Below are 27,735 nucleotides of genomic sequence, written 5' to 3'. Positions count from 1 at the left end.
GGTTGAAGGGGTGCCGAAGTTGCTGTCTTCCTGAGAGAAGGTAACATGTTCCACTCCCATTCCAAGACTGCCCCCGCCATCAGGCTGTAGCTCAGCATTCCCACTGATCTGCAAAGAAGATTCTAGCTTATCTGTGATGCAATTAAAACCCCTATCATATAGAATCATAGAAAGTTACAACACAGAAGGAGGCCATTCAGCCCATCATGTCTGTGCCGGCCAAAAAAGAGTTATCCAGCTTAATCCCACTTTCCAACACTTGGTCTATAGCCCTGGAGGTTACGACACTTCAAGTGCACATCGGAGTACTTTTTAAATGAGTTGAGGGTTTCTGCCTCTACCACCCTTTCAGGCAGTGAGTTCCAGATCCCAACCACCCTCTAATCCTTCTACCAATTACTTTAAATCTATGCTCTCTGGTCACTGACCCACCTGCTAAGGGAAATAGGTCCTCCCTATCCATTCTATCTAGACCAGTCTTAATTTTATATACCTCAATTAAATCTCCCCTCAGCCACCTTTCTTCCAAAGAAAACAACCCCAGCCTATCCAATCTTTTCTCATAGCTAAAATTCTCCAGTCCTGGCAACATCCTTGTAAATCTCCTCTGTACCCTCTCTAGTGCAATCACATCTTTCCTGTAATGTGGAGACCAGAACTGTATGCAGTACACAAGCTGTGGCCTAACCAATGTTTTATACAGTTCTAGAATAACCTCCCTGCTCTTATATTCTATGCCTTGGTTAAAAAGGAAAGTATCCTGTATGCCTTTTTACCCACATTATCTACCTGTCCTGCTACATTCAGTGATCTGTGGACATGCACTCCAAGGTCCCTTTGTTCCTTTACACCTCTCAGTATCCTCCCATTTATTGTGTACTCCCTTGCCTTGTTTGCCCTCCCCAAATGCATCAGCTCAAACTTCTCTGGAATGAATTCCATTTGCCACTTTTCTGCCTACCTGACCAGTCCATTGATATCCTACTGCAGTCTACAGCTTTTCTCTTCACTGTCAACCACACGGCTAATTTTTGTATCATCTGCAAACTTCTTGATCAAGCCCCCACATTTAAGTCCAAATCATTAATATATACCACAAAAAGCAAGGGACCTAGCACTGAGCCTTGCGGAACCCCATTGGAAACAGCCTTCCAGTTGCAATATCACCCGTCAACCATTACCCTTTGCTTCCTGCCACTGAACCAATTTTGGATCCAACTAGCCACTTTCCCTTAGATCCCATGGGCTTTTACTTTTTTGACCAGTCTGCCATGTGGGACCTTGCCTTGCTAAAATCCATGTACACTACATCAAACGCACTACCCTCATCGACCCTCCTTGTTACCTTCTCAAAAAATTCAATCAAGTTAGTCAGTTAATTAAGAATGGAATTATCGATTCAATCTCCCAGCCTGTCCAAGGCAGAGGAGATGGTGGAACCAGAAGCTGCACGGCCTTAGTTTGAGGATCCCTGAGAGTTGCTATTATTGATGCCACAGATTCCTGCAGTGGGGGACAAGCTACAGTGTCCATTGAGGTGACCACACACTCCATAGTTGGATGTAGAGTGTTGGTGCCACGTGCCAGAACTTCACACAAGTTAGTAGTGTACTCCTCCACATTCACTGACATGTGGTGGTTATGTTCCTCCATCTGTGCAACCGCTGGGCCCAAGTCATCTGAAGGATGTAGAAAAAAGGTAGAGGGACAAGTGTTAGCAGAGGGCTAAACAGTAGCAGATGTGTGACAGCGCAATGCAACTCCATGTTGTCATGCTGAGTGTGTGAGTGTGTGAACTAGAGGGTTGTGGAAAGAGAAACTGAGGGAAAAATACCCAAACACTCCGCGAGCTTTGGTGCTGCGTATTGTCTATCTGCCAATGACATTGATTGCGGAGTCCTCCATTAGAGTCCAAGTTTGTAGCCTTGCGACACATCTTCCTGTTCTTGAGGTCTTCCCATAATTGTGTGCCAGCTTCTCCTGCAAGAATAGTGGGAGTATGTTAGTGTGTGTCCTGTTGAAGGGTTGTGAAGGTACCTGAGTTGCTGTCTTCCTGAGAGAAGGTAACATGTTCCACTCCCATTCCAAGACTGCCCCCGCCATCAGGCTGTAGCTCAGCATTCCCACTGATCTGCAAAGAAGATTCTAGCTTATCTGTGATGCAATTAAAACCCCTATCATATAGAATCATAGAAAGTTACAACACAGAAGGAGGCCATTCAGCCCATCGTGTCTGAGAGGAAGAAGTAGCGGGTGTGGGCAAGGAGGAGAAGTAGTTGTTAGGGCAGTAGCAGGTGTTGAGTGTATGAGTGCAAGTAGATGGAGGTGTAGTAAAGTGTCGAGCTATGATTGGAGGAGAGGTTTATGAAGCAGGAGGGAAGAATTGCTAGATTTCCCACACTCCCAATCCACAAGCTGCCAACAAGCAACACGATTAGCGCTAGCAGCTCACCTCCAATATTTAATAAGACCCACCGACATCATCAGGCAGGTACCATCCACTACCCGCCAAATCTATGTTACAAATGAAAATCAGCCCCCATATGTTACAACTTACCATGAGCAATGGACAAGAGATTCATGAGTTATATCATAGTAGGTACAGCACAGGAGGAGGCCATTCGGCCTATCATGCCTGTACCGGCTTTTTGAAAGAGCTATCCAGTTAGTCCCATTCCCCTGCTCTTTCCCCATCGCCCTGTAATTGTTTTCCCTTCAAGTATTTATCTAATTCCCTTTTGACAGTTACTATTGAATCTGCTTCCACTACGCTTTCAGGCAGTGCATTCCAGATCATTACAACTTGCTGCGTAAAAAAATGTTTCATGTTGCCTATGGCTCTTTTAATCATCTTAAATCTGTGTCCTTTGGTTACTGACCTTTCTGCCCCTGGAAACAGTTTCTCCATATTTACTCTATCAAAACCGTTCATGATCTTGAACACCTCTATCAAATCTCCCCTCAACCTTCTCTATTCTAAGGAGAACAACCCCAATCTCTCATCCCTGGTACCATTCTAATAAATCTCTTCTGAACCCTTCCTAAGATCTTGACATCCTTCCTAAAGTGTGGTGCCCAGAATTGAACATAATATTCCAGCTGAGGCCTAACCAATGTTTTATAAAGGTTTAGCATAGTTTCCTTGCTTTTGTACTCTATGCCTCTATTAATAAAGCCCAAGATCCCATATGCTTTTTTTAAACAGCCTTCTCAATTTGTACTGCACCTTCAGAGATTTGTATATGTGCGCCCCCAAGTCTCTCTGTTCCTGAAACTCCTTTAAAATTGTACCATTTAGTTTATATTGCCTCTCCTCATTCTTCCTATCAAAATGTATCACTTCACACTTCTTTGCATTAAATTTCATTTGCCTTGTGTCTACCTATTTCGCCAATCTAACTATGCCCCCCTGAGGTCTGTTACTATCCTCCACATTGTTTACTACATTTCTGAGTTTCGTGTCATCTGCAAACTTTGAAATTATACCCTCTATACCCAAGTCCAGGTCATTAATATATATCAAAAAGAGCAGTAAAGACACCTAGAGAACACTATTGTATACATCTCTCTAGTCTGAAAAACAACTCTCCACCACTACTCTCTGCTTTCTGTCCCTTAGCCAATTTTGTATCCATGTTGCCACTTTTCTCTTAACCCTATGGGCTTTAATTTTGCTAACAAGTCTATTATGTGGTAGTTTATCAAATGCCTTTTGAAAGTCCAATACACAGAATCAACTGCACTACCCTCATCAACCCTCTTTGTTACTTTATCAAATAACTCAATCATATCAGTCAAACATGATTTTCCATTAACAAATCCATGCTGACTTTCATTTATTAGCCCATTTTTTTCCAAGTGCCAATTAATTTTGTCCCAGATTATTATCTCTAAAAGTTTCCCTACCATCGACGTTAGGCTGATTGATCTGTAATTGCCTGGTTTATCCCTCTCCCCTTTTTTGAACAGGGGTATGACATTTGCAATCCTCCACTCCTCCGGCACCATCCCCATATCTAAAGAGGATTGGAAGATTGTGGCCAGAACCTCCGCAATTTCCACCCTCACTTCCCTTGGTAACCTAGGATGCATCCTATCTGGACCAGATGACTTATCCACTTTGTGTACTGCCTGTCTTTTAAGTACCTCCTCCTTATCTATTCTTATCCTATCCAGTATCGCTACTACCTCCTTTACTGCTACAATGGTAGCATCATCTTCTCTAGTGAAGTCCGATGCAAAGTATTCATTTAATACCTCAGCCATGCCCTCTGCCCCCACAAGAAGATTTCCTTTTTTGTCCCTAATCGGTCCCATGCTTCCTTTGACTACCCTTTTACTATTTATATGTTTATAAAAGACTTTTGGGTTCCCTTTTATGTTAGCCACTAATCCATTCTCATACTCTCTCTTTGCCCCTCATATTCCCTTTTTTAGTTCTCCTGTGTAGTTTCTGTATTCAGCTTGGTTCTCTATTGTACTATGAACCTTATATCCGTCGTAAGCCTCCTTTTTCAGTTTCATTTTAATCTCTATATCTTTAGTCATCCAGGGAGCTCTAGTTTTGGATGCCCTTCCTTTCCCCCTTGAAGGAATGTGTCTACTCTGTCCAAACTAACTCCTCCTTGAAAGCCTCCCATTGTTCAATTACTGTTTTGCCTGCCAATTTTTGATTCCAATCCACCTGGGCAAGATCCTTTTTTAAATCATAGAAATTCATTCTCTTCCAGTTAAGTATTTTCACATTTGACTGTTCCTTGTCCTTTTGCATAACTATTCTAAACCTAATGATATTATGATCACTGTTCCCCAAATGCTCCCCCACCGAAACACATTCCACCTGCCCCGCTTCATTCCCCAGAACTCGATCCTGTTTCCTTCCTCATTAGGCTGAAAACACATTGTTCCAGGAAGTTCTCTTGTACACATTTCAGGAATTTCTCCCACTCTTTGTCCTTTACTGTTACTGTCCCAGTCTGTTTTGGGATAATTGAAGTCCCCTAATATCACTACTCTATAGTTCTTGCATCTTTCTGTAATGTGCCTGCAAATTTGTTCCTCTATCACCTTCCCACTATTTGGTGGCCTATAGGATACAACCAGTAGCGTAATAGCTCCTCTATTGTTCCTTAATTCTAACCAAATAGATTCTGTCTTTGACCCCCTCAACTACATCATCCTTTTCCAGTGCTATAATAGTTTCTTTAATCAATACTGCCACCTCCCCTCCTTTCTTTCCTTCCCTATCTTTCCTGAATACCCTGTAGCTAGAAATATTAAGTACCCAATCCTCCCCTTCTTTGAGCCAGGTCTCTGTTATTGCCATAGTCCCATGTGGCAACTTGAGCCTGCAGCTCACCAACCTTATTTACCACGCTACGTGCATTTACGCACATGCACACCAAACTCATCTTAGATTGCCTCGCATTTGCCCCCTATCTGGTCCCTCCTATTTCTGAACTCTCCTTTATTCTAGTACTACTTGTTTCTCCCAGTCCTTTGTGCATCACGTTTCTCCTTTCTAATGCTTCATCCTGGTGCCCATCCCCCTACCAAATTAGTTTAAATCCTCCCTCAAAGCACTAGTTAACCTCCCAGTGGGATATATTAAGTATCTTATAGCTCTGTATGCTTCCTGTTGTGCAACACTTACTTCCTGAAATGCCACACTGTATCTTCTTTTGCTGATTTGCTGCTGTAATTCTTTGAGCCAATCAGAAATGAAGAGGTAGGAAATGTGCGAATCAAAAGTGAGGAAAGTGGCTTGAAAATTACCAATGAGAAACTACCAAGGATGTATGGAAACAACTAATCCAGAAAGACCAGTTAGAGTTGTTGTATACCACGAAAACTAAGATTAGTCTCATCACACTTAAGCACCTTTCATCACACACGGACACAGTTGAAGAGCTTCAGAATGTCAGACAAATTACAAAATTCTCTTTCTTTTATAAAATTTAAGGTTCTTTACATTCAATCAGTTACCTTGTAACGCTGATAGTAATGGTTCTTGGATTAACTGAAAACTATCAATATAAGTAATGTATAAAGCAGAATGCAACAACGTGTTAAATTCTGTATTAATATCAGAGCTCAGTGCAGTGTTAAATTCAGCTTAAGCTGAGGAGAGGGGGTGGTCAGGAGCCAATTCACAGGGGAAGGGCTAGAATCATCTCTGCACTCTCCTTAGTGTTGCCACTAAGTGAATTCATACAGTGATAGACTGAGAGGATTTACTTTTACATGATTTGTTGCCATAGGCTTACAAAAACCATTCATGCATTAATGTTAATAATTGATTTCTGTATAATGCATGCCTTCATATTTCATTATTATGGCTATTGTGTAATAATACAAATGCTCTATGCTGGAGTAAGGGACAGATAGAATTGACAGATTTTAATTAGCTTGAGGTCCTTTATTCCAACACAGAGAGCAAATGCATTCCTATACTGCAGTCAATAACTGATAGTTAAGACTTCCATGCTCTGTGGTTCCATTTAAAAATACAGCCATTTTGATATTTAAATTATGAATGCACAGAACTCTGCTGGGAATTGATGCCCAGTAGTCAGCCAACTGAAACAGCCTGTTTTAATTAACTATCGTGTTTAATAATACCTTCGGTAAGTTCAAACCTTTTCTGCTAGGTTTAGAAAATGATTTGGTTCAACTTTTTGGCTTCAGTCTAGGTTTTTTCTTGTTTAATTATAATGATTACAGGCTCTGTTTTGCCAGATAACTTCAAATATACAATTACTGATCAGTGAACTGGAAAAAAAGAATTTGTGCCATATTTGATTTACCTTTCACATCGTTCACCTGACGAAGGAGGAAGCCTCCGAAAGCTTGTGAATTTAAAATAAAATTGCTGGACTATAACTTGGTGTTGTAAAATTGTTTACAATTACCTTTCTTCCACCTTGAATATTATGTTTTTCATTTATGTCAGAAAATAATGGGGCAGAAATCGCTCGCGAAATAACGGAGAGCTCAGAGGTCTGATTGGTCGAGGGGACAGATCGATCCTTTCACTTCTCTCAGGATCCGAGCTTCACTTGAACTGACGCTGGGCTCTTCTCTGCTGCTTATTAGAGGAAGCGGCCAACGAAAAGTTAATGGTGGGTTAGTATAGATCTATGGAGGGGCGAGCAGCGTTGTTTTGCCGCTCCAAGCAATCTCTGCCCCATTGACAAAGTTTCAGATAGGTGGGGATCATTTAAAGGTAATCTCCTCAATTTCACAAGTTGATCCTGCAAGACTATGCCCTTATTTTACCAAAAGAGCAGAAATCAGCAGAACTGTTTTAAACTTGCATTTTTTAGAGAGAGTTCTGAAAATTCCTGCTTCTCTTCAGTTCCCCTGTGGTTTTCTGGACCATCAGTAGTCTGCTGAGAAGAAACTGATTGCCAGTGATGCTCTGAGCCAGCCACAATGATATAAGAGAGCAAGCCACGAACAATCTCCTTCTGTTATTCCCTCCATCCTGTGGGAAATACTACTTGCCATATGCTGAAAATAGCACAACTAAGTTTATGGTTCAATCATTTTGGAAAATACACTTGCATTCCACCTCTCCATGACACCACACATTGCTGCTCCAGCGCACTGCATCACCAATGGTTTCAATCTTCCCGATGTTGAGCTGCAATCATATCACAAACCATAATTCTTTATGACTGTAAAATTGTGTGTTTGTGAAGGGGATGAGTAATTTAATATGAGCGTAGAGATTGTCTTCAGAAAAGTTAGATTACAATACGTACTACAATTTGTTATGTGTTAAAACCTAAGCTAAATTTTAGTAGCATTGAACCAACACTATAAGTGCTGCATGGTGTTAATGCAATTTAATAGTGGAAAAAACATACAGGGGTAGAATTTCCGCAGGGGTTCTGCTGATGTGCTGCCCTAACTTTTTAAGGAAAAATGGGGATTTTTGCTCTGTAGTACTGTGGAGGAGATAGAAGCAATTCTATGGTAATGATGGTAATGTTCCAATATCTTAATTGCGTATATGATGATGTACCAATCTAAACACTATATCATCAAAATTGTTACTGTATTTTGAAGAAAGCATAGTTGTGATGCTGATTTCATAATCAGCAATGGGGTGCTTTTCTCACACTCTTCAGCCACAGCAAATGATCACAAATCTTTACAATACCTGTGATTTTCCAAATTGTCATTTTTATCCTGTAACTGAAAAAGCAAATGAAAAATTTATAAGCCTTATGCAAGATCAGAGATTAAAAGAATATTTCCCCCAGTTACACTACCAGAAAAAGTAGCTAATTCTCAATCAGTATATTATAAAGGCCCTGTTGACAAAGGGCATTGAGGATTATAGAGATGTTAATAGTTCTGTTTGATTCACATGGGCGTTAGGAAAAGAGTATAGAAATTTATATTTGATTGGCAAACACCATTTTGAATTCTGTGAATGGTAGACCACCTAATGTAGTGAGTGGAGGAAAAGAGACCACAAATTAGATAGTCACGTATAAACTGTGAAAGGCTGACTGACCTTTCCTGTTTTCAAGCTTTCATATGTTGTTATGGGCTGTTACTACAGCTGGGATTCAATGCTGCTCTCTCTCTTTTTCTTTCTACCCTAATAGCAAGCTAGTGCTATTAGGAGGGAGGGTTAACCTTGCATCCATACAGAGAGTGAAAGAGCACTACTGAAATATTGTGGTCGATATTAACTCGCCCCCCTCCCCCACCTCCAACGGGTGGGAGAGGGTCGGAGACAGGTTAAAAATTAAAAATTGCAAAGCGTGACCCCAACCCACCGTGTACACGCCCATTGCCGTTTTTATGGAGGCAGGTTGCGTGCCATGTCTGTGTCCCGCTCTCGAGAGGCCAACAGTCCCTGGTTACAGCCTTCTACCGCGGGCTTTCCCGCCCAGCAGCTAGCCAGCCTGTCAATCTGGTTGGCTGCTGGGAGGGAAATGGAATAAAGGAATGATAATGAGGTCCTGCCGTTAAATTCCTGCCTGGATTTTCCGAGTTTCCTTCCTGCAAACACGCCCCCTGCTCTCTCCCCGCCTCCCCGTAAATACTGGGGCCATTGTTTTATTCTTATTTTCTCTTCATGCAGATAAATGCCAGGTCTCTACTTGACAACTACCCACTGAAGCATAACTTAAATCAGAAATTCATTGTACATGGTCTCGTGTCCCATAGCTACACTGCACGGAATGTTGCAGTGACCCCGAGGAAAACATTGGTGGAATTGTGGCCATCAACAAAAGGTTAGTGCCTTAAACTTTCTGTTGTAAGAACTTATTTCCCAGTAGCTATGTCAAAATCAAGCTTTTTGACTATGATGGATTACGCTATCTGTCTTGCTGGCCATGGTACATGCAAGGTTAAAAATCTAGGTCCATTTACAGAAAATGGCTAACCCATTCAATACATAACTCAGGACCTTGACAGGTTGTCTATAAGGGTATCAATGGGGCATACAAATACAACTAGTAATTCTGTGGTTGATTGCCCCCTCCATTGTACTGTTGCAAATAGGTGACAATAGCATTGTTACATCAGCAATTAGGTGGAACAGGATAGTTTGATCTAAGTTAGGGGGTCAAGCCATTCAATTCAAAGACCCTTATCCTGTGGACCTTTTTGATATTTATGTTTGATTAGCAACTATGTTTGTGTGGGCAAACACCATTTTGAATCCTGTGAATGGCTAACCACTTAATGTAGTTATGAAAGATACATTTTCAATGACTTTGTTCTTTTATATCTTCAAAAAATTTAGCATGGTATACCTGAGGCTGACTTTCTGTCAGGCAAGTCAGTCTGAAGCCATCAGAGATAGGGGCAAGGCAGAGACTGTGTGGTACCCAACTGGCACGTGAAACTAATCAGGGACCGTGTTTCAAGATTTCAGTTTTATATTGAATGTTAGTGCAGAGAAGCAAGTTTGTTAAGTATATAATTACTGTAAATCTATTGTTTGTTCTTGCTACCGTTCATTTATTTGATTACTGTTCAATTAATCTGTCTAGTAGTTTATATACTAAGCTGCGCTCTGACAGAATGTTTATTCTTTTGCATGGCAAAGATGAAAAAAATCCTGTGGCAGCACATGAAATATCCAGTCAGCCAAGCACAGTGACATGGGTTCTCTGTTTGACTCCTGTGCTCGCTACATTTAGCTAGGCACTGAGCAGGTAAAAAGTTGGTAAAGAATCGTAGGACTATGGCCTCACTTGAGAGAGTGGACTGTGGCACTCAACCTGCGGAAAATATCACACATAAAAACCTAAAAATGCAACAGTAACATTGCCTATTGCTAACGCGAAGTACATGGAGATGGTGATTTTGAACATGAAGCTGACTTGCCATTGCCAAATATATCATTTGAAAGGGAGTTTCTTGAATAGGAAGGAGCAAAAAACAAAATTGCAACTTAGATTCTATACTTGTATTGGATACCCATCACAAATAACCTTCAGCATTGCAGCATGCTACAGTGAGTTTTTTCCTCATGGTTCAGAAAGTCCAGCTATATTTCTACGTGCTGCCTGTGTTCTGTGTCTAAGTCAAGCAGTAAGCTCTCCTGGTCAGTCTGCTGCTTAGAACTGGGGACAGGGGACAAAAAAACTAAGAAAATACTGAAAAAGCTTTGGATAAAGAATACAAATGTTATGGGCCCATCCACTTGTTGGATTAGTATCAATGTACCCCACTGGATATTAAAAACATAATTATATTTCTGTAAAACTATAGAAAGGTATTTTATTTTTCAGAGAGCAAGGCTAGCTGTGTACTTTATCTCATTTCTCCAAAATCTGCTAGGATTCCACCCTCGCCATTTGGTTTTGCTGGTGAAAGGATAAAAACTATTTGCTCATCATCACCTTTTAGATAAAAAAAATAAACAACGTTGTTAAATGATCATAAACTGTATAATTGAACGCCTGGAAAAAAAAGTCCAACAAAATAAACATAAATGGTTGCACTGTAAGACAGGTCAATGATGGTAATGTAACCCAATGCAGTAAGTACAGCTGAGTGCTATTCACCTGGGTCCTGCAGAACAGGCGAGTGCGATAAATCATCTGTCGCCCTATTGCTGCAGCATAGTTAAGATTAATGATGGTCTACAGTAAACCTGCCAGCTAGGAAGATTTCAGTGACAGTGGGGGATGTGTGATAAAATGCGTAGTGGAAATATTATAAACTCTTGGATGGAGACCAAGACCTCATCTCTAATACAACAACATTAGGGAGAGCCGCTTGTGATGACATTTGGGTATTTGGCTCAATGCACTGGCAGCTACAGAAATCATCTTCCTAAAAGCAAATGTCACAGGTGATGTTGATCTGTCACATTCCATCAGAGGTAATTATCACGCTGACCACGTACTAGAAGGGATAGAGACAAAGAAAAGTATATTAAAGTGCAAACTGGCTTCTGTTACTATTTTACACTCTTCATCCTATCAGTAGTTGCATTACTGTTTGAAAGGAAAGATGAGGGGTAAGAATTTGAGTTGTTAGTGAATCATAGGCAAAGACATTTATCATTCTTGTCCAGACCTTTATTGCGTTGCCTGATACAAATTGAATGCTGTTCTATCAAACCCCTGAAGTGGCAGGGCTATGAAACTGCAGGAGACTGTGTGCTCTGTTAATTGACACAACTAAGTGAATGGTCACATTGAAACAGTAAGAGTACTTTGAAGTTAGTGCCACAGTGGAAAAGTGGATTGATGTTAGCGATCCCAGGCCCACTGTTTACGTGTTCCATCGTTAGAGTCAAAACACGATATGCTCACATTATTGCGACAGGATGAAGTTGGAATTGATGGAGAATTTAACCATGTTCTCTTAAAGCTGACTTTTACACAACTTTAAAGTATCAAGTAAACTGATGTTATTATGCTACAGCGAGACATTAAAAAAATCACATACTGCGATATTATCTTGCTTAGCTATACTATGGCTAAATCTGTATCAGTTCCTTGGGAGGGAAAGCCAGAAAAAACTACTGGAGGTTATCCTACAGTCTAAGACTTTCACTCTGTGGGGTAAAAATTGGTTATGGATGCATAACCAGTGGTGCACCATCAGCGAGCGCCTGAATCGAGAGACACAAGGCCAGCCCGAATTTGCGCTTGGGCCACATATACATTATTTAGGCAAGCTGCCAGTGCCTGTCATGGCTCCACAGGCCCATTTTAAATAGATGAATGTCGTACTGTTTGCCTCTTAAGCAAAGGTTTCTACATCTGTTTTAAATAAGGATACAGTTATAAACCACATATTCAAACCCCTCTTATGCGAATTGATCAGTTTATCATGTCAGCTGGATGGCCTTGTATACCAGGCCAGTATAATTATTTCACAGCTATACTAGCTTCTGTGCTGAATTGATATAATCTAATGCAGTACAACATTGGAATTAACATACTCTGGCCTAGAGCTGAGTGCAGGGAATAATCCCTGTACCTGAACAGGTAGGCTTGAGGCGCATCCGATATTGGACCTCAGGCCTAATTTAAATGAGACTGGCGAGCTGTGGTCACCCGCTGAGCATCACCAGGCAGCTTGCTGGCAAAGAGGTTTGGAATTTCAGGACGCTGCATCGCTGGCAACAGCATCAGGTAAGTGCTTAAGGGGGAAGGGAAGGCGATCGGGAAGGAAGGCGATCGGGAAGAAAAATGGGCTCCATCGAATCCCTAGGCCAGTTATCTGAATTATTCGCTAACCCAAATAGGGATGTTTTCTGAACTATTCAAATAAACAGTGTCTGACTAATGGTAATTTGTCAATGTCTGGAACGTGATCACTGATCTCGTCAGGTTTTGATTATACATGAAACTCCCTTTCATCACTTTCCCAGTGATTACCCAACTCCTAGAGATTCTCTTTCACTCATAGGCAGCTCCATTGAACTGACTACTTCCACAAACATTAACAGCAGATTGACAAATGAACAGCTACTATCCTATAAAAAGGATTTATAAGAGCAAAAAACAAACACGGCTTTCCTAAAGTATATTTATTAAGCAGTGCTGGATTGTTGCTCTGATTTCCAAGGCAGGAGGGCATTCTTGCACCTGGGTATCCTGTCCCAAGAGGCCTATGTCATAAATCTCAGTGCTGGTCATTAACCAGCATTATATATGTTACAAGCATCCTTTCTGTCAGTACTGTGACAGAGCTGCATGCAGATTTTCAAATTGTACATTCCTACGATCAGTTTTAATTGAATAATCACCACATGGGCTGAGCACTAGATTTGCATTTTAAAGGAACATATGGCAAAATGGATTGATAAAATGGAATACATGGAATAATATTTTAAACACTTTTTAACCGGAGAATAAAACCAGATTTATTTTGTCGCTTTAAACGTTGACTCCGTATACAACTTGCACTTGGAGGATGAGAGCAAAGTTTTCCAGTTTTTTTGGGCGTTAATAATCACTTTTAATTTTTTAAAATTCTAGCTATTGTGAATATTTTACGGGTCTGTTGCCCCCAATAACAATGCTAATGGTGCAGTTTTTCCACATGATGCTATTTAATCATATGCATTATCACACCAGCCCTACCTGCAAGCTCATATCATACAGTGGACTTAATAAATCTCCAGTTTGCTATCTGAACCATGGAGCAATAAAATAGATTAACTCCTTTAGTCTTCCCATTGGGGGTCTATCAATTTTTGCACTTTCATGAAAATCTTCTCTTAATTTAAATCAAAAAGGTTATAGAGGGAGACACAATAAATAACTTAATTTAAGAGGAATAGGTACCCTGTGCCGTCTTTTTTGTTTATGTTCACAAAAACAGTGAAAGGGTTATTCAACAACAGAGCAGAGCGATGGAGGACTAAAAGCCCTTCAGTGCCTTAAAGGTTAAGGCAATTGGTGACCTTCATCGAGTAGCTACAGTGAAGGCCTGTGATGCAGAGGACCATCAAGATTGAAAAGAAAAGACAACATAAATGAATAATTAGAGTAAATTTTTGTTTCTCGCACGTGTCGGGCAGACAGTGGGTGGTGCGACTGCTTCGCTTGCCGGATGACATGGCTGGAGGCCCAATTGATATTAGTTGTCAGGCCTCCATTTAAATACCAGCAGTGACCTGATGGCACTAATCACATTCCTTATAGGAAGATTGCTGTTTGGGCAGGCAGAAATCCAGCTGCGTGCCGCCACTTAAAGGAAGACTGTAGCCCTTAAAGGGGAAGTGCACTTTTCAAAGCTGGTCAGTAGAGAGTGAGGTATTGAAGCAGCAAGTAGCTTGATGTCATCCAGGGACCTCCCCCGCCCGCCCCCCCCCCCCAGATTCTCTGATGCAGCAATGAAGGTGCTTATGATGCAAGTGAGGAACAGGAAGGAGGTCTTCCAGCAGCAATGCAGAGAGTTGTCCGAGCTAGGTCAATGCTAGCAGAACCTGGCTGCAGATCTCACCCGGACTGCCAAGGTAAGACTCCTCTTCACATCTCTCTTACTCTCCGCAAAGCCCTAAAATGCCAGGTTTTAGCCCTAACGCTAACAATCCCTCCTCTGCTTCACAAGGCTATTCTTTAATCACAATGGGACACTTCACTACACCTCCTTCTGCTTCCACTCACATACTCAACACCTGCTACAGCCCTATCAATGATTTTCCCCTCTACCCCTCACCTGCTACTTCTTCCTATCATCATGCACACTATGTTAAGCTGCCTCATAAACCTTCACAACCCTTCAACAGGGCACACACTCTTCTTGCAGGAGAAGTTGGCATACAGCAGGAGGGAGACCTCAAGAACAGGAAGTGGTCCCACGTTACAAATTTTGACTCCAATGGAGGACTGTTCCTTCGACATCACTGTCAGAGGGACTATACGCAGCACTGGAGATGGTGAGGCTGGATGCCATGAACAGCAAGGTGTTTGGGCATTTCCCTTCCTTTTCTCTTGCCACTTAACTCTCTAGCTCTCACACTCAGCATGACAACTTAGAGTTACATTACCTCTAGACTCGACTATTCCAATGCTCTCTTGGCCGGCCTCCCACCTTGCACCCTTCGTAAACTTGAGCTCATCCAAAACTCTGCTGCCCGTTTCCTAACTCACACCAAGTCACGTTCACCCATCACCTCCGTGCTCACTGACTTACATTGGCTCCCGGTCCGGCAACGCATTGATTTTAAAATTCTCATCCTTGTTTTCAAATCCCACCATGGCCTCACCCCACCCTATCACTGAAATGTCCTCCAGTCCTAAAACCCTCCGAGATCTCTGCACTCCTCCAATGCTGGCCTCTTGCGCATCCCTGATTTTATCACTTCAACAACAAGCGGCCGTGCCTTCATCTGCCTAGACCCTAAGCTCTGGAATTACCTCACTAAACTTCTTCGCCTCGCTACCTTGCTCTCCTCCTTTAAGACGCTCCTTAAAAAATGTACCTCTTTGACCAAGCTTTTGGTCACCTATCCTAATATCTCCTTATGTGGCTCAGTGTCAAATTATATTTGATAACGCTCCTGTGAAGCGCCTTGGGACATTTTCACCAGTTAAAGGCGCTATATAAATGCAAGTTGTTGTTCCCACTCATCTGCTGCTGCTTGCCTTTGTCATTACCTGCTCACTCCTATCCAACTGCCCTTTCTCTAGGTCCTTCTGATGGCTTGGGCCCTGCAGCTGAACAGACTGAAGGGGCTACACTCCCTAAGCTGCACCGTCACTCACTCATACCTTTCCAGGCACCAGCAGAGAAATTAGCACCCTGGGTGGTTTGAGTTAGAGGGTCTGCACAAGGTGATTCACAGAGCACAAGTGAACAGGAGCAAGAGGAAAGGTCGGCCCAGGAAGCAGCACATATCATAGCTCTACTGAAGAGGACAGAGATGGTGGCCTCGAAATTGGAGCATGATGCATAAAAGGGGCTAGTAAAACTTGATAAATACAAAAAGTCATTATTATAATCCATTTTCCTGTAACAAATGCTTTGTCCAATAGTTTTCCATCAACAATGGCTTTCAACTTTTGCCAATAAATATCAATATTTCGACTTATTCTGAAATGAATATTATGAATCCAGAAACCACTAAAATCAGGTGTCCACTGGAAACCAAATCAGATAAATTTAGTGACCAATTTCGGAACACTATTGAGTAAATTTTCATCTTCACTGCATGGGTGGCAATCTGGCAGAATGGATTGAATGGAATGAAAGGTTCTATAATGAGCAGGCGATCCGTTCTGCCAGATTACAGTCTATTCAGTGAAAAGAAAAATTTACCCCTCTGTAAACTTCAATGTATTGTTGACAAATTCCTAGGTTTTGATTACTAAATGGAAAATAGACCCTATTTTTTCCAATTACATTGCAGAACTAATTATTGAAACTAATATCAAATTCTTTTAACAGAGACAAAGAGGAGGTTCAAAGATTAAAGCACCAATTTTAACTGGGGGCAAGGGGCCACCGTGGGACTGTGGGGCGAGCGTCAGGCCGTTTTAATTCCGGGATCACATTTAAATGTACCAGGCCAGGCTCAAACCGAACCCAACGTCAATGACACCAGCCAATTGGTGGGATTCAGGCAAGGTCCTTCTTGAAGTAACGGCCAAGTACCTGCGGGAACTATCCCCGGCAGTCAGTTAAATAGTGAGTGGGAATAGACGATCACCGTCAGGGGAGAGAAGCTCAGGGCCCTAGGTTTCCTTAACCTTTTCAAATAAAATTACTTACCTTTTCGGTCCTGATCTGGAGCCCTGCTGCTTCTTTGCGTCCGGTGCTCCTGGCGCGGCTGATATCGGACGTCGAATATGGCTTGTCCACAGTGAAAATATTGTTGGGTTTGAATTATGTCATCAGATCCTGACTTTTAAATTTCAATGAGGCCCTAGCCTGCCTGATGCAAGGGTCTTGCTGGCTGGTCAGAACGTTAAAATGGCGCATGGCACGAGGCCAGCGAGGATGGGGTAAGTAGGTCGGTGCAAGGATTTTAACTCACCCCTGCGCGCACCCTGTTCTCCCTGTTTTGGGTGGTTAAAATTGGTTACATAACAATAATTTCAAAGAGGTTAGGTCATTCTGCACTGAGAAATGGGAGGGTTGCAAATGATCACTGGGTCACTAGTTCACTCTTACAGATGGCTCAAAGGTTGTATTAGCAGAGACCTAGTAGTCACCTGCTTGTCCTCTGCCACAGTTGGTGCATGATAATATAGTGCAGGAAAGAAGTACTAGCTAAAAAATTCTCCTTCTACATACTGGAGAAAACACATCTTAGAAAGAATTCATTCTTGAGCTTGTTTCAAAATAAAGACAGACTGACAGAGCTGTTGATATCCAAAGCAAGTGAGAGCCCTAAGTTTCCATTGAATCAATAAAGCCTGTCCAGTAGAGATTTCAAAAGAACCATATGGCATCAACATCATAAAAATTCGAACCAATTTTCCAATCTATTTGTTCCAAGTTCCTGTGTTATTTAATTATTGTGCTCTTTGGTCTCGGAGGGTTCATTCCATAACAACGGGGGCATCTTAATCTGAAAATGTTTCTCATGCTTATTTTTATGTTAAATGGATTATGATAGAAGTGATACTGTAATATGGGCCATGATTGTTACGGGGGTGGGGGGAGGGGGGGTGCTGGGAACGGTGCGCAGGAGCCCGGTAACGGGCGACGAACCCATCAAGGTTGGGGACGTGAAGCCCCAGCCGATCTCAATGGCAGGGTCTCATTTGAATAAATCTTTCCAGAGTCTCGCCCGACACCCAGCCAGATTGACTATCTGACACAGGGCGGGATTGGGCACCTTACGACAGGTCCCCGGCAGTCAGTGGGGGGGGTGTCACCGTAATTGGGAGGGATAGCCTGGCGCATGGGATGCTCAAGGCTTCATTGTGAGGCAATCCTGCCCCTCCTGGCCCATAAGGAAATCTATAATAAAACTTTAAAACTTATATTCTGCGCCTCTTCTTGTCCACCATGTGACTCCGGACAGGTTTGCCTGACGGGGAAGCCGCCACTGCTCCCCTGATCAGGCTTTCAACTAAAATTGCAGTTCAGGTCCTGGTGACATCATCTGGACCCCGCTTCCTTCCTGCAGGTGCCCTGCTCGCCTGCTCAAAAGAGCAGGTTAAGACCAGGATGCAGCGGGATCAGAGGTGGTAAGTGACTGGCCTTACTTTAACTGTTTTTGCTTCAGGCTTCTGCCCTGAATGCCCATTCCACCCATTCCAACCTGCCAGACACTACTCTTTCCCACTGCCTCACTCCTCAAGTGCCCAAACCTTCCAACCATTCCCATACTCTCCTACCACCTTTTGCTATTCCTGCCTTCAACATCCATGCCTTCCCACTTCTTGTCACTCATTCCAACTGCCTCGCACACCCTGCACCCATGCATCCTCTGCATTCCTATTGTCTCCAATCATCTTTTCCTCCTCCTGTCCTGAATGTCCAGACCTACCCACAGCACTGCTGCTATGCACGTAATCGGGGTTTGCACCACACTTCCAGCAAAGCTCCGAGGAAATTCTCGGCCCTGATCATTACCACGCAAATATGGAGAATGTATTCAGGAATCACATTTTCAAAACTAAATATTGTTTTTTTCAATAGAAATGTTTATTTTCTCTGTTTAATTATATTTTCACATATGCTTTTGTGGAAATCTTAATATTCAAGATGCTGAGGAGTTATGATAAGGTAAATAGTAATAGATTGTTTACCCTAGTCAGTGAGGCAGCAACAGAAGACACAATTTATGATAACCACAAAAAGAATTAAAGAGGTCAGAAAAAAAAAAAATTTTTAAATCTTGGTCCATAAATCCTTTTTAAAAGGAAATGAAGTAGATGCTTGTAAAGGAGGAATATTAAAGGCCAGAGGGTGGAATCAGACTAGATGAATTGTGAAGAAAACACCAATGCAAACTTTTTTTTTTATTCGTTCATGGGATGTGGGCGTCGCTGGCAAGACCAGCATTTATTGCCCATCCCTAATTGCACATGAGAAGGTGGTGGTGAGCCGCCTTCTTGAACCGCTGCAGTCCGTGTGGTGAAGGTTCCCCCACAGTGCTGTTAGGAAGGGAGTTCCAGGATTTTGACCCGGCGATGATGAACGAATGGCAAAATATTTCCATGTCGGGATGGTGTGTAACTTGGAGGGGAACGTGCAGGTGGTGTTGTTCCCATGTGCCTGCTGCCCTTGTCATTCCAGGTGGTAGAGGTCGCGGGTTTGGGAAGTGCTGTCGAAGAAGCCTTGGCGAGTTGCTGCAGTGCACCCTGTAGATGGTACACACTGCAGCCACAGTGCGCTGGTGATGAAGGGAGTGACTGTTTAGGGTAGTTGATGGGGTGCCAACCAAGCGGGCTGCTTTGACCTGAATGGTGTTGAGCTTCTTGAGTGTTGTTGGAGCTGCACTCATCCAGGCAAGTGGAGAGTATTCCATCACACTCCTGACTTGTGCCTTGTAGATGGTGGAAAGGCTTTGGGGATCAGGAGGTGAGTCACTCATCACAGAATACCCAGTTTCTGACCTGCTCTTGTAGCCACAATATTTATATGGCTGGTCCAGTTAAGTTTCTGGTCAATAGTGTCCCCCAGGATGTTGATGGTGGGGGATTCGGCGATGGTAATGCTGTTGAATGTCAAGGGGAGGCGGTTAGACCCTCTCTTGTTGGAGATGGTCATTGCCTGGAACTTGTCTGGTGCGAATGTTACTTATCAGCCCAAGCCTGGATGTTGTCCAGGTCTTGCTGCATGTAGGCATGGACTGCTTCGTTATCTGAGGGGTTGCGAATGGAACTGAACACTGTGCAATCATCAGCGAACATCCCCATTTCTGACCTTATGATGGAGGGAAGGTCATTGATGAAGCAGCTGAAGATGGTTGGGCCTAGGACACTGCCCTGAGGAACTCCTGCAGCAATGTCCTGGGGCTGAGATGATTGGCCTCCAACAACCACTACCATCTTCCTTTGTGCTAGGTATGACTCCAGCCACTGGAGAGTTTTCCCCCTGATTCCTATTGACTTCAATTTTAAGAGGGCTCCTTGGTGCCACACTCAGTCAAATGCTGCCTTGATGTAAAGGGCAGTCAGTCTCACCTCTGGAATTCAGCTCTTTTGTCCATGTTTGGACCAAGGCTGTAATGAGGTCTGGAGCCGAGTGGTCCTGGCGGAACCCAAACTGAGCATCGGTGAGCAGGTTATTGGTGAGTAAGTGCCGCTTGATAGCACTGTCGAAGACACCTTCCATCACTTTGCTGTTGATTGAGAGTAGACTGATGGGGCGGTAATTGGCCGGATTGGATTTGTCCTGCTTTTTGTGGACAGGACATACCTGGGCAATTTTCCACATTGTCGGGTGGATGCCAGTGTTGCAGCTGTACTTGAACAGCTTGGCTAGAGGCGCGGCTAGTTCTGGAGCACAAGTCTGTGGGCCTGGCCCAGAAGAGGGAGGATGGCAAAAGGGGACATGGAAGTACTGGTACAGCTTGGCTAGAGGCAGGGCTTGATAATTCTGCGTCTACACTTGATGGATAGAACGACTTGTCTCTTTATTGCAAGATTCAACGATTCTAAGTTGATCCACATAATAGAGGTCGCATTATGAATATTACCCTGATATTCAAAAAAGGAGTGTTCCAAGTTTTGGGTCTACTTGAGGTTTACTCTTGGGTATAGCAGTGATTCACCAGTAGGCCGGTCAGTGAAACCAGCTTCCTCACACCCTATCCGTGGGGTGTAGATTTAAAGAAATCATCAACTTCTATTCTCAAAATGAGTAAGGGACATCCTAGCTTGGGACAAGACAATTAGCTCTCATTGAAATAGACTGTGAGCTGCAACATTTCACACACTGACTCATCTGGCTTTAATATGCATCTTCAATGCCTGCAGCCTGTACTTTTTTTAAAAACTGCAAACTCACTTTGCTTTAAAACACGCCTAGCTTATCAAAAATCTTGAATCGTGACAAGCAGTGAAAGATTAATCTGAGAATGATAAACCATTTAGTCTGGAAGGGAATCATAGATTTTACAGTACCATTTGATCCTGTGCCTCTGCTAGCTCTTCAACTGGAGCTATCTACTCTAATCCAATTTCCCTGCCCATTCCCTGTAATCCTTTTATATTCTTCCTTTTCAAATATTTATTCAATTCTCTTTTGAATAATGTTATAGCCTGCTCAATAGCCACTTGTGGGAAAGTAATTCATATTGTAATAACAATCTTCTAACTTCAGTCTTTATTCTTCAAGTGATAATTCTGAATCTATACCCATTTGTTACAAATTCATCAACAGTGAAAACAATCTTTTATTATTTGCCCTCTTAAAATCATTCATAATTTTGAAAAACCACAATTAGCGGGAGCCTCGTCCAGGGCCTGAATCGCCGCCGTAAATATTACGGCAACCGGGAACCCGGTGGCTTGAAGGCAGGATCTCAATTTTTAGGATTTTAGCCCCTCGCCCGACCCTTTCCTGCCCGTCGTGGGGGTGGGGGGTGTGTGGGGGCGACGGGTGTGTGGGGGCGACCGATCCAAACCTGTCAGCTTCCCGCCAAGTGGACTAGGTTAAAATTAGACCCACGTATCCAGGATCGAATTATAAGGGCTGTACAAAGATTTTTATATTTCACTACAGACTTTAGCTCCTTAGAATTTACTATTGTTTGTGATTTATGCTGCTTTGTTCTTGTGTTTTAATTCCTTTTTGTGCTGATGATCACAGAAGGGTAATAATGTCTTGCAATGTTATCAAAAGGGCATTAATAATTTTCCTGGAATAAGCAGACCCAGTAATGATATTATTTATCAGCTTTTATTCTCTGAAACTATATATATCTGAAATAAAAACAGAAAATGTTGGAAACACATAGCAGGTCTATCATTATCTAAAAAGAGGTTAAGGTTTTGGGTATAGACCTAAATAAAAACCTGAAGAAGGGTTTATACATTCAATATTCTGACAAAGTGTCTCTATCTGAAACATAATGCTGTCTTTTTATCATTTACGATGCTATGTGTTTTCAGTTTCTATTTCAATATAATTATAAAATTTACACTAAAGAGCCTGAACCTATGTATATGTAATAATTAGCGGAGTCATCTATTGCTTTTGCTTTTACTGGTTCAACAACGCTGGATTAGAGAAGGTATTCAAGGAAAAACAGGAACGAGCATTCATTTAACCTAAGAAATAATTATGTCACCCATAATGGCTGCGAGCATCGGCAGTAAAAGGGTTAAACCAAACTAAACCAAACAATTTAGTCTTTTATTTCTTTGCTTCCCCCTTCCCCCTTTATATCTCAATGAATTGTTAATTGACTTTTTTGTTTCTATTGCTGAACATGAAAAACATTAGTGCCTACATTTATTGGTTTCTACGGGGAACATTTACACTATTCTGTTTAATCAGTAGATACAGAAGTAAGTGTCTCATTGCCTAGCAACGGGCCCACACAGCTGTTTCAGAAAGGTTGCAAATTGCTGGAGTCAAACTCTGGATCTAACGGAGATGTGACTGTGACCTTTATACAAGGTTAAAGCAACATAAATGCAGCCCTTCTAAAAAAAATGGTTCCATATGGATTTGATTATTCATGGAATGTGAAAATGCAAATGCAAATAACTATTTGTATCATCTAGACGGCTATCAATTTTAGTTGTGCAGTGATTTTCAAAAAAATTGGTATTGTAATACATTAATTCCATTACATGTAGACTATTTCATTGCTAATACCTTACTAGTTCTGTGTGAATTCACTTACACTGGTGTATGACCCCCCCAGAATACTTCACGCTGTTACTATCAAATGATTACTTCAGGATGGATTTTGGATTGCTGTATGAGGAATTTATTTGTGCTATATATTATGTGTAACATTTGACCTATAAAGTACCTCTGTAGGTCATAGATTCCATGTAATTCAGTTAGCTGACTATAATTTCCTTGTGAAGAAAATAATCATCTGGAACGAATAAGATCTGCACTATAATCAGTAGATCAAGGGTAAGATAAGCTTTGCTTTCAGGTGTTTAAAGTCCCAATAGTAGATAACTGAATTATAACCAGTGGTGTATAAAATTAAAGTAAAAAGAAAAACAAAATGCTGGAAATACAGAACAGGTAAGTCAGCATCTGAAAAAGAAAAATAGATTCATGTTTTGAGATGGACCCTTCATTAGACTGAACAAGAAATAAACCAGAAAACATTTTTCTTAAGGTTTTCCTTCATTGTTCTGCTACTTTAGGTTTTAGGTTATTTCGGATTTGCAATATACTGTGGGATGCTATAATCACCATATCCTTTTATCTGTACCTAAAAAGTATTTTTTATAAAGTTAATAACATCATCATGTTATTCCAAAGCTACAGTTATACAGCAAATTTAACAGTGATGCAAAATAGATTCAGGAGTGTGTTGATGTAAATCTGACAGTATAACTCCCGAGTTAGGTTCCAATCAAACTCCTGACTGCTCTAAAGCCAGGAGATGTGAGATCATCTCCAGGAATCTGTCTCAAAGTGAATTCACTTTGCAATGAGTATAATGAGTCCGATGTGAAGCCAAGTTTAGAAAGTGCTCAGGTGGCCAATTGAATCCCCTGGATACTTTATAAACTTGGTAACGAACCTTTCGGATGTTAGAAGAAAGCGTACACTGTTACCTGTTTTCTTAACTTTAAAAGTTTCTGCTAGGGCAACAGAAATCTGTGCATGTCTGTAAGCATTCTCCTGACAGGCAAAATGTGCATAACCAACAGTATGACTCAGGACTTGCAGCTTGCCACTTAAATTCCTATGCCTACTAATCTTAGACCACCAGTGCAATATAACTGTGGCCTTAGATTTTGGACACAACAGATATGCTTATCTTTTCAATCATTCAATCAATTGTATAAAGGAAATGCTCCTATGCACAATATTGCTATTTGGACATATATTATGCATTCATTAATCCATGTTTTATGAATCTAATGTAATAGTTCAGAAGGATACACTTGAATGTTCAAATATTTCACGTGAGAACTGCAATATATTTAAAAGGTTGAGAAAAAGTTTCATCATGTTAGGTAAATTGGGCCCAAAACTGCACAGTTGCCTCAGGGATGCATCAGTATGTCCGCCTGCTGATCCCCTGCAATGCTGACCCTGCCGTAATTCACAGATAATCTCATTTGCAGAATGCAGAATGCAGAATGAAAGAAATCTGCCATGTTGTTGGATAGGATATGGGGTTTGAAGTTTAGTCCTGGGTTGAACAGAATGCCTAAGTGTCTCACAATACAGTCAGGGAAAGAAAAATGGAGTGATTGGCAAGGATGCAGAGATTTTGGCAAGGGCAAAAAAATGAAATTTCCGTTCTTCCTGATGTTCAATTATAGGAAATGATGGTTCATATGTGACTTAAAGCAACATAGGATGTCTGATAGCATGAAGAATGTCATGGGATCAAGGGAAGTGGTGGAGAGGCACACTTGTGGAAGATGACCCGATGTCAATGGATGAATTCACAGAACAGCAGCATGTAAATGAAGAAGAGGAGGGGGCCATGGATGAATCCTTAGGGCTTATCAGCCCTTGACTCCAGTTCTCACCTCTCCGTGTCTCCACCTCACCACTGAGCACCAATGGAAGACCTACATTCTCTTCCTGAACAGCGATGTCGGCCATAGACTAAATCCAACCCTCCAGCAGCAAGGCCCTGCTCTGACCATCCCACCCCACCCCTCCCCCTCCACAGTGAAAGGAATATCTGAGACTGTGGAGTGCAAGACTGTCCTGCCACAATTCCTCACTGCCCCACTGAGAGGAAAATCTGACCGCACGGAAGAGGTTGGGAAGACCACTGTGTTTGGGCAGAGTATGACGTGCAGCCAGCAAATTAACTTGTTTCTACAGGCTTCATATCGCACATTCATACCACTCACCCCCTGCTAAGATAAATTTCCGGGACTGGTAGAGAGGGACCTCCTCCTCCTACCCTCCAACCTGAGGTAGTTTCCCTGACTTAGTTCTCCCTGTCTACATCCCCTCCCCCATACCCCCTCTTCCTCTTGTTCCCCTCCTTTTTCCCTTCTCCTCTTTCCCCACCCCCTCCCCATACGCCTTCCCCCATCTACCTTCCTCATACTGCTCCACTCTGCCTCTCCCCCTCTTTGCTCATTTCCCCTACCCTCTCCCTCCATCCCTCCTCCCCTCCCTAATCCTTCCTCCTCCACTGCTCCCCTTTCCCCATCCCCTTTATTGGTCCAATTATCCCCCCACCCTCCAAACCTGCTGGGCCTAAATCTTATACTTGGTTTGGACTCTCTGTGCAATGCCATGTGTGATTAACAAGTACAAAGAATAAATGATATGATCTAAAATTTACTAAATGTGACTGACAGATCTAGTTTCAGAACCTCAAAATGTGACAACCTTTTTCTTTATTATACTCAGCTCAACTGTATATCAAGCAAGGAACATTTACTTTGTTATGTATCAGAAAGACATGAAGAATACCATAAACTTTAACAGCCAGGCAATGAAACCAAAAGATGGGAGTTACAGGAAAGCACTAACCTAGATTCTCTGACCTTTGTCATTTTTATGACAGTGGTAACTCTTACTGCCGATATTAAAATAAGGTTGATTAGAAAATCCAGGCTAATTATTTTACTAGAGCAGGCAATCATAGACTGTTACAGCACAGTGATAGGCCAGTCCCAATCTTCTACTTGCTCCCTATACCCTTTAATATTCCACTTTTCAATCAACTGTTTCATTCCCTTTTAAAAGAATTTATGCACTCTGCTTCAGCAATGGCTTTAGGCTGAATTCCACCTACTAACCATCCTCCCCTTTAATTATTTCTTTTGATTATCTTAAAACTCTCATTACTATCTCACTGGCCAGTAGAAAGAATTCATCACTATTTACCTTATAACCTTGAAGAACTCTATCAGATCAAGCCCTTAATCTTCTCAGTTCCAGTGCAAAATGCCTTTTCAAGTGTATCTTCGTAACTGTAACCTCTCATCCTTGGTAACAGCATAGTGAATCTATGCTTCAGCTTTTCCATTGCTTTTATATCTTTCCTATAATAGAGTGCCCAAAACTGTACACAATGGGAGTACTTTTATTATGAGTCTAAGCTTTTGGCAGGAAACCTCTCCCAATGGGGCCACTTTTCAGAGATTGAGGTGCACACTGCTCATGATTTTCTAACCATTGTGGACAGTCCATGGCTGAATTTCTAATATGCATTTCTGGTGAGTAAATGCTCCCTGCCAGAAGCAGAGACTCATAAAATTTCCCTCCTAATTCTCCAACCGTGGATCTTATTAAGATCATGTACAAATTCCATGTTTTTGTATCCTATGCCTTGCAGTACAAGATCTGTTTGTCTTTATTTGGCCTTATTGACTTAGCTGCCATCTTTAATGACCTGCTTATCTGTACACCAAGGTTCTTCTGCTCCTCCACTCCAATTTAAATCTTATCACTTAAGGTACCTTTCTTTTCCCTTTTCTTACTTCCAAAGTTTACTACTTAATTTTTTTCTACATTAACAGCATTTCTCCCATTTATTGCCTATCCTGTTATCCTGTCTAAATCCTTCTACAGTTGTCAGAATTTGCCATTCATCCAGTCGGAATCATCTGTAAATTTAGATATTGTTCTCTCATTTTCTAAGTCCAGATAATTTATGTATATAGTAAATAACAGCTATCCCAATACAGATATCTCTGGAACACCACTCAACAACAACATTTATATAGCGCTTTTAAAACATCCCAAGGCTTCACAGAAGCTTAATCGGACAAAAGTTGGCATTGGGTCAAAAATGGAGATATTAGGAGGGGTGGCTAAAAGCTTAGTCAATTAAGTGAATTCTAAGGAGTGTCTTAAAGGAGCAAAGGGAAGTGGCAAGGTGGAGAGTTTTGGGAAGGGAATTCCAGAGCATAGGGCCTAGACGGCAAAAGGTATGGCCACCAATGGTAGGGGATGCATAAGAGACCAGATTTGGAGGAACAAAGTTCTCAGAGTGTTGTAGGGCTGGAAAAGATGACAGAGATAGGGAGGGCCAAATTCATGAAGGGATTTAAGCACGAGATAAACTCATCAGACCTTCCAGTCCACAAAAATCTTTTGTATCCCTACACTTTTCGTTCTGCCCTTTCATTGTGCAACTAATTCCTCTCTCATGGGCAGCTGTATTGTCTTCTTCTGCTTATTGCTATACTTCTTCTCCTGACTGCTCAATGGTCAACCCTTTTGAAAGGAAAAATTGTGCACAGCACAGCAGGCTACTATAATCTATGAAACTTTGGCCTGGCTGTATTCCCCTTGTATTGTCCAAGAAATAGACATGCTGCTAGAGATTACCAAAGGTGTGTTCCATTATGACTCTGTGGAATTGTGGGTCACATTGTATCTCTCCTCAAGTTTTGTCCTTGGGTAATGCAGTGTGTCATGATTCACAGCTGCACATCATATCATGGGATTCCAACAGTTATCCCTGGAGCCCCCTTGGTCCTTCAACTAATGCTGGCATTGTTGAATGCTGCAGGATGAAGAAATCATGAGAACTGCCAGGGTAATGAGCATCGACGCATAATTTTGTACCTTTGGTTGCAGGCGAACCGGTGTATTCAAGAGTAGTTATCCTTTCTATTCATCAACTGAGCTGCATTGGAGGTAGGGGCACATATGGCCATTTGAGTGCAATCAATTATGCACTGCACTTGTGGGAATCCT

At 41.9% G+C, this 27,735-nt stretch overlaps 2 long non-coding RNA genes across 2 annotated transcripts in view; one reads left to right on the top strand and one right to left on the bottom strand.

Moving 5' to 3' along the window:
* Nucleotides 1-17,001, bottom strand: part of LOC137313096 (uncharacterized) — a 113,810-nt gene extending 96,809 nt beyond the window's left edge. Inside the window, exon 1 of the long non-coding RNA XR_010960985.1 lies at nt 16,717-17,001. This is a non-coding gene — a long non-coding RNA (uncharacterized lncRNA). The remainder of the gene's footprint in view (nt 1-16,716) is intronic.
* Nucleotides 16,784-27,735, top strand: part of LOC137313104 (uncharacterized) — a 52,161-nt gene continuing 41,209 nt past the window's right edge. The window contains exons 1-2 of the long non-coding RNA XR_010960987.1: nt 16,784-16,949; nt 18,083-18,143. This is a non-coding gene — a long non-coding RNA (uncharacterized lncRNA). The remainder of the gene's footprint in view (nt 16,950-18,082; nt 18,144-27,735) is intronic.

Source organism: Heptranchias perlo, chromosome 3 (assembly GCF_035084215.1).
Source record: "Heptranchias perlo isolate sHepPer1 chromosome 3, sHepPer1.hap1, whole genome shotgun sequence".
NCBI classification, from domain to species: domain Eukaryota; kingdom Metazoa; phylum Chordata; class Chondrichthyes; order Hexanchiformes; family Hexanchidae; genus Heptranchias; species Heptranchias perlo.
The sequence above is the reverse complement of the archived record's forward strand: the minus strand, read 5'-3'. Positions and strand labels throughout refer to the sequence as shown.